The following is a 7,451-nucleotide window of genomic DNA, read 5'->3' on the forward strand; positions in this document are numbered from 1 at the left end:
ATATATATATTATTAAAGTATAAGCATATATATTCATACATATTGACATACATTACCCCATGCATACTTGCACACATACATAAACATACATACATACATATGTGTGTATGTGTGTGTGTGTGTGTGTGTGTGTATATATCTATATATATATATGTATATATGTATATATATATGTATATATATCTATCTATCTATCTATATATATATATATATATATATATATATATACACACACACACATACACACATGTATATATAGAGTTTTTCTTCCTTCCTTCCTTTTTTCTTACACATACACACATACACACACATACACACATATATACATAGTTTTCTTGCTGCTTTCTCTCATATATATTTGTGTGTGTGGTGTGTGTGTAGGAATGTGTGTGAGAGAGTAAGAGAGAGAGAGATAGATAGATAGATAGAGAGAGAGAGAGAGAGAGAGAGAGAGAAAGAAGTAGAAAGAATGAGACAGAGAGTGGAGCAGTCTGGCAAACGGACAGACAGTGAGTAAATGCCATTTCATAATCCATTCCAACAGAGATATCAAATCAGGTGCAACTTCAACTAAGGGGCAGGTCTATATTTACTACAACACAATCATTTTAATCTCTCCTTGATACAACCACCACCACCACCAACACCAACACCACTACCATCACTACCTCTATTCTGTTTATTTCATATTTTCTACACTATGTATATATTTATTTTATGTATGTATGTATGTATGTATATATGTATGTGTGGTGGCTGTATTTTATGAAATGATTTTCACCTTTTTCTAATTATAGTAATCACCGAAGTAGTCTCCCGAGGGCCTACCAATAGATATGGTATACTACTACATCCTGGATGTTATGCATCAAGAATGGGAGGGTGTGAGTGGATGTAGGGTGCCACAAACCATGAGTAAAAACCATGGTACATGCTGGTAGTTAATCATCCTGGATTAAAAGAGATGTCATCTGTCATCTCACATTATATCGTCATCATCATCATCATTTAACATCTGTTTTCCATGAGCTGGACAGTTTGACCGAAGGTGTTAAGTTCAGGGTGGGGGGTAGCCTACACCAGACTCCATTGTCTGTTCTGGCATGGTTTCTTTGGTTGGATGCCGTTCCTAATACCAATCACTTTATAGTATATATTGAGTGCTTTTATATGTGACATCAGCACCAGTGTTTTTAATGTGGCACCATTTCTTTTACTTACTTCAGTCATTGGACAGTTGACATGCTGCGGTAAAGCCTCAAAGGATTTAGTTAAATGACACTACACACTCTGAGTGGTTGGCATTAGGAAGGGCATCCAGCTGTAGAAACTCTGCCAAATCAGATTGGAGCCTGGTGTAGCCATCTGGTTTCACCAGTCCTCAGTCAAATCGTCCAACCCATGCTAGCATGGAAAGAGGACGTTAAACGATGATGATGATGCTGATGATGAATGGACGCCAGCACTTATTTTTAAGTTTATGGAGAAAAACCTGCAAAAGTTGACAAATTGAGGGCAGCCAATGAACAATAATGCACACAAATACCAAATCGGATGTTTACAATCCTGTTCCTTTACACTATCAGCAGTACCTGAACAACAACAGTCATCAGTTTGAAAACAGGCATTCATAAAAAATTTTAATTCTGCCCCTAGAGCGTATTCAATTTTGAAAATAAAATGTATTTTAAGAACGACCGACTTAACAATCATTCAATATGTGTATACATTTTTTGGGACACACTATGTGTATAAAGACATGTGTGTGTATGTGTGTGTGTATGTGTGTGTGTGTGTGTGTGCGTGTGTGTGTGTGTGTGTGTGTGTGTGCGTGCATATGTGTCTTTCCTGTGGCCAACCCTGTCTTGTTTCCAAACTAGATAATATTTCCCTTTGGCCAAATATGTTTACACAGAAAATGATGTGTACACTGATGCCTGCTGACAATTATCATGCAATATCAAAACAAGGAGACACACACACATTGAAGCATGCATAACAGACTCCTTTCAATCTCTGTTTGCCAAATGCACTCCCAAGGCTTTGGTCTGTCTGAAGCTATACAGCTCAGTGGTTCTCAACCAGGGTCCATATTGTCCTAGAGGGTCCATATAAGAGTTTTGGGATTTCATGCTCTGAAATGGTTAATTTGGGATTCCCAACAGTATTCTAAGTATTCTGAAAAAATTTTGCTTTACATGAAAGAGCAAGAAATTGCAAGAAACAGCTAGGTTTCTTTCTCTAACATTTTACATAGTTCAACACACAGAAGTTGTTGTGTGAAAATTAAAATAGGAATTTTGAAAGAAGTTTTTGGAAAGCTAGTTTTTAAACATTGAATGGTGAAGGGGTCCACCAGAATAAAATAGTAATCACAGGGGTCCATAGATAAAAAAAAATGGTTGAGAGCCCTTGCAATAGCTGAAGATAAAATGTCCAAGAGGACAATGGGACTGAACTTGAAACCACACAGCTGGGAAGTAAACTTCTTAACCACAGAACCACACCTAAGCCTATTCCATGCCTTACTCCAATGCAGTCAGAATAATCATTGTTCCAAACATGCTGTTAACTGGCTAGAATGGCTCTTCCACTTGCTAGATAAATAGAACTCAAAAACAGCAACATTAATTCTCACATATGAAAACAAATACTTATTAACCGAGATTTTTTAAAGAAAAATTCATTGGAAATCATTTTTTTTCTTTTTAATTAATCGATTTGGCAAAGTTGAGTTTTCAGGATATGTTTGAATTAATAAAGCGGTCTAATTAAATTTTACTAATCAGTATGTTTTTTTTTCATTCATTTCCTTATATTTTTTCATATTGATACTGTTAATGTTTTTCACTGTATTTATGTCATTCATATTGCTGTTTAAGGAATGCGAGAGATTTGTTTTAATGAATTTATTACAATAAATTAAGATAACCCTCTCTCTTTCTTTCTCTTTCTCTCTCTCTCTCTCTCTCTCTCTCTCTCTCTCTCTCTCTCTCTCTCTCTCTCTCTCTCTCTCTCTCTCTCTCTCTCTCTTTCTCACTCTCTTGCTCTCTCCCCTAATCTCTGGGTTATTTTTTATCTCTTCCTTCTTTTGCATTTGTGTATATTTATATGTGTGTTTGTGGATGCATATTAACATGCATAATATATATATATATATATATTTATATATATAGATATATATATTTATATATATAGATATATATGTATGTATGTATATATATATATATACATATATATATATATATATGTTTACACTCATCTGTATTCATCTCTCTTCTTATCTGTCTCTTTGTATGCATGTATGTATGCAAGCATACATGTATGTATGTACATTTGTTTTTATGTGTATGCATATGTGTGTGCATGTGTGCGTGTATGTGTGCATTTGTGTATGCATGTGCTCATATGCCTGTGTATATATATATATATATGTGTGTGTTTGACTGGGTGTGTGAGTGGCTAAGGATTAGATTATTGAGGTCAGTAAGAGGGAGATGGAGAAAGAGAGAGAGAAGCAGTCACTGTCTACTCCATTCTATCTCTCTTGTCCATTACTTTCTATAGTATGACTCTCCTTCTCTCTCTCTCTCTCTCCCTCTCCACATTCTGGTTCTTTCCTCTTACTATCCCTTCTATGACTCCCTTACCTTTCCTCCTCCCTCTTTCATCACACTCTGGGCTATTTTTCTCCCAGTCATGCTGCTTTCAATGAATGGAATCAATGTCAAAGAGGACTCTTTAGTCTTGTGCAGGACATGGCAACACCCCTGAGGCTGCTGTCATGCTGAAATGAACCTTGTTGTTGTTGACACAGATGCAGCCAAGGCTCTTAGGTGTAGTTAAGAAGTTTGCTTCAGAGCCATGTAGCATAGGGGATTTGGTCCTTCTGCAAGGACACTGTTAGCTGGAGACATGTTCCATAGTCACAGATCAGCCAACATCTTGTGAATGAAATTGGCAGAGGGAAACTAAAGAAGCCCATCATACTCATGCCCACATATGCAAATACACACACACACACACACATGCACAGTCATACATACACATACTAATACATATACACACACATATATGTATCTAGGTGCGTCAGTATGTGAGGGTTTCTTTATCTGAGTAAATTCACATTTTCCTTTGTTTTCTAGTGTGTTTACTGATTGTGAACAAAAGACTCATGCATATGGTGTCAATGATTGTTTCCAATCTTCCCTGTAACTACGTTCAAGCTAAAGGTTGATATCAAGAAGGGCATCCAACCATTAGAAAATTTTACTCTAATGTTGTTTCATTTGATCCATGCAAGCATGGAAAACTAGATTCTAAATTGATGATATAAATATACACATACACATATATATATATATAAATATAATTTATATAAGGGCATTAAATTAATAAATTAATAAATATAAATATATTTATAGGGAATAAATGATGTTTTTTTTCCCCTTATGAGGTTTTTTCACGCTAACTACTTGATAAATTCTTATAAAGACTTTATCCTATTATTAAATTTTATTTATATATATATATATATATATATATATATATATATATATATATATATATATATATATATAAGCATATGTCTGAGTGTGTACATACATGTGTGTGTGTGAGTGAGAAAGAGAGAGAGAGAGAGAGAGCAATAGCATCATCATCATCATCATTCCTATCATTTTCAGGCTTGCAAGATTTAAACCTGATAAGATCCAAGTCAGTTCTTCTCTAGAGTTACCTTTCTCATAGATGCATTATTGAATTTTATTTTTATTTCTAACACATTTTCTGTGGCTGGATGGTCAGATGCCCTTCTAGAAATCAAGCTCGTTACAGAGAGTACAATGTTCATTTCATCATGACACCATTACTAGAGAGGTTGTCAAGTCCTACACAAGACTAAAGGGTCTCCTTTATCTAACATTGATTCCATTCATTGAAAGAAACAAGAATGAGACAGTAATTGCCCATATATATATATATATATATATATGTGTGTGTGTGTGTGTGTGTGTGTGTGTGTGTGTGTGTGTTTACACTCATCTGTATTCATCTCTCTTCTTATCTGTCTCTTTGTATGCATGTATGTATGCAAGCATACATGTATGTATGTACATTTGTTCTTATGTGTATGTGTATGTGTGTGCACATGTGTGCATGTGTGCGTTTATATGTGCATGTGTTCATATGCCTGTGTGTATATATATATATGTGTTTGACTGGGTGTGTGAGTGGCTAAGGATTAGATTTTTGAGGTCAGTATGAGGGAGATGGAGATAGAGAGAGAGAAGCAGTCACTGTCTACTTCATTCTATCTCTCTCTCCATTACTTTCTCTAGTATGACTCTCCTTCCCTCTCTCTCCCCCCTCTCTCTCTCCATATTCTGGTTCTTTCCTCTTACTATCCCTTCTATCACTCCCTTACAGAGGGAGTGATAGAAGGGAGGACAGAGGTAAGGAAGTGATAGAAGGAAGAGGAGAGTAGGACAGGAGAACTAGAATGAAGGAGAGAGAGAGTGAGTTACACAGGTAGAGTAAAGGGAGAGGAAGATATAAACAGACAGCTACATATTTGTTGTTGGTAAAGTGGTTGTGTAAAAAATGAATCTCTAACAGAAATTGATAAAATATACATCAGATTGAAATAAGTGCTGAGATTCATGAGATTGACTACAATAACTGACAACACATATCCAGTGACTGATATGTAAGAATAAAAGATTGTATGGTACATACATGCAACTTCATGTTTTGACGATTCTATTGTCAGTTTCAGCCAGAGTCAGTGGCCACGCTGAGGCACCACCAATGAAAGAAAGCAAATATCAATCACTGGATGCTGAAACCCAGGGTTGAACCAGGGACCTTTAGCTGTTCAGGCCAATGCACTATCAACTGAGTCATATTCATATATGCATTGAGATAGATAGATAGATAGATAGATAAAAACAGACAGACAGACAGGCAGGCAGACAGAAAGACAAACAGACAGATGGATGGATGGATGGACAGACAGACAGATATATATATATATATATATATATATATAGAGAGAGAGAGAGAGAGAGAGAGAGAGAGAGAGACAGACAGACAGACAGACAGGCAGGCAGGCAGACAGCCACACAGGCAGGTAGGCAAGCAGACAGAAAGACAGACAAACAGAAAGACAGATAGATAGACAGACAGACAGACAGACAGGTATATAGACAGACAGATATATAGACAGACAGATATATAGACAGACAGATATATAGACAGACAGATATATAGACAGACAGACAGACAGGCAGATATATATATAGATAGATAGATAGATAGATAGATAGATCGATAGATAGATAGATACATTTCTTTTATTAGCCACACAGGGCTCAACGAAGATGGGACAAATACAATGTAGAGCTTTTCTTTTTGGGAGGGGGAAGGAAGGGGGGAAAAAAAGGGGTGGTGTCGATCAAAAGGGATCAAAAAAAAAAAAGAAAAGAAAGGCCGATCAATAGGGATCGTGTATCACACAGTAATGTTCTCGTGTAAAAAGAGGGGAGGACAGTTTAGGTTTAGCCGTGGAAAGAAAAGCCTACGGAAAAGACCACAGTAACCTTGGTCAATATTCTCATTGAAGAAACTATAACAGTAAGTGACTCTCTTTTGCCTTTTTGTTTAGATAGATAGATAGATAGACTGATAGATAGACTGATAGATAGACTGATAGATAGACTGATAGATAGAGCAAGAGAAAGAGAGAAGTGGAGAGAAGAGTGATACAAATGAAGAGATAATGCATACAAGAGCAAGAGTAGAGATAACAGAAAATAGGTAAGAGAAACCTGAAGATATCACAAAATATATTGTAACAATCTCAACAGAAAACCATCCCTGTCTCTATAGGAACCCCATCACAGCTTCTATAGAGCTGAACTTTACATAAGACTCTCATTCACTGTTCTATAGAAAATGGAGAATTGTTGTGTTGTTGTTGTTGTTATCCATATTAGTATTATTGTTTGTGTTTAGGATTTGGTTTTTTGAAAGCTCCCTATAGGAGAATAATATGAATAAAATTAATTTACCTCCTGTAAATACAATTGTGTATCGTTATTCGAAATATTAGCATGGATGTTGTTTATTGGGTTCGGTTCGGTTCGTTTTGTGGCTGTTGATGATGATGATGATGGTTAGGAAGAGAGCGAGAGAGAGAGACAACATGTGAGTGTTATGTACATGTGTATGTATGTGTGTGTGTGCATGTGTGTTTGTCTTGTATGGATGAAAAGAGGGAGAGGGAGAGAGAGAGAGAGAGACAGCAAGGGAGAGAAAGATTTATAGCATATGAATATAAAAATGAATGTTAAACCATTATTAACGAATAACTCAGTTATCCTCACTGCTATATTTTATATTTGGGTTGTTTATTTGTAACACTTGCATATATATATATATATATATATATA

The 7,451-nt window shown here is 35.8% G+C and overlaps 1 long non-coding RNA gene across 1 annotated transcript in view; it reads left to right on the forward strand.

Annotated features, from left to right (window-relative positions):
• Positions 1–1,694, forward strand: part of LOC128248380 (uncharacterized) — a 71,193-nt gene extending 69,499 nt beyond the window's left edge. The window contains exon 3 of the long non-coding RNA XR_008264617.1: positions 798–1,694. This is a non-coding gene — a long non-coding RNA (uncharacterized LOC128248380). The remainder of the gene's footprint in view (positions 1–797) is intronic.
• Positions 1,695–7,451: the final 5,757 nt, after the last annotated feature.

This window comes from Octopus bimaculoides, chromosome 7 (assembly GCF_001194135.2).
Source record: "Octopus bimaculoides isolate UCB-OBI-ISO-001 chromosome 7, ASM119413v2, whole genome shotgun sequence".
Lineage (NCBI taxonomy): Eukaryota > Metazoa > Mollusca > Cephalopoda > Octopoda > Octopodidae > Octopus > Octopus bimaculoides.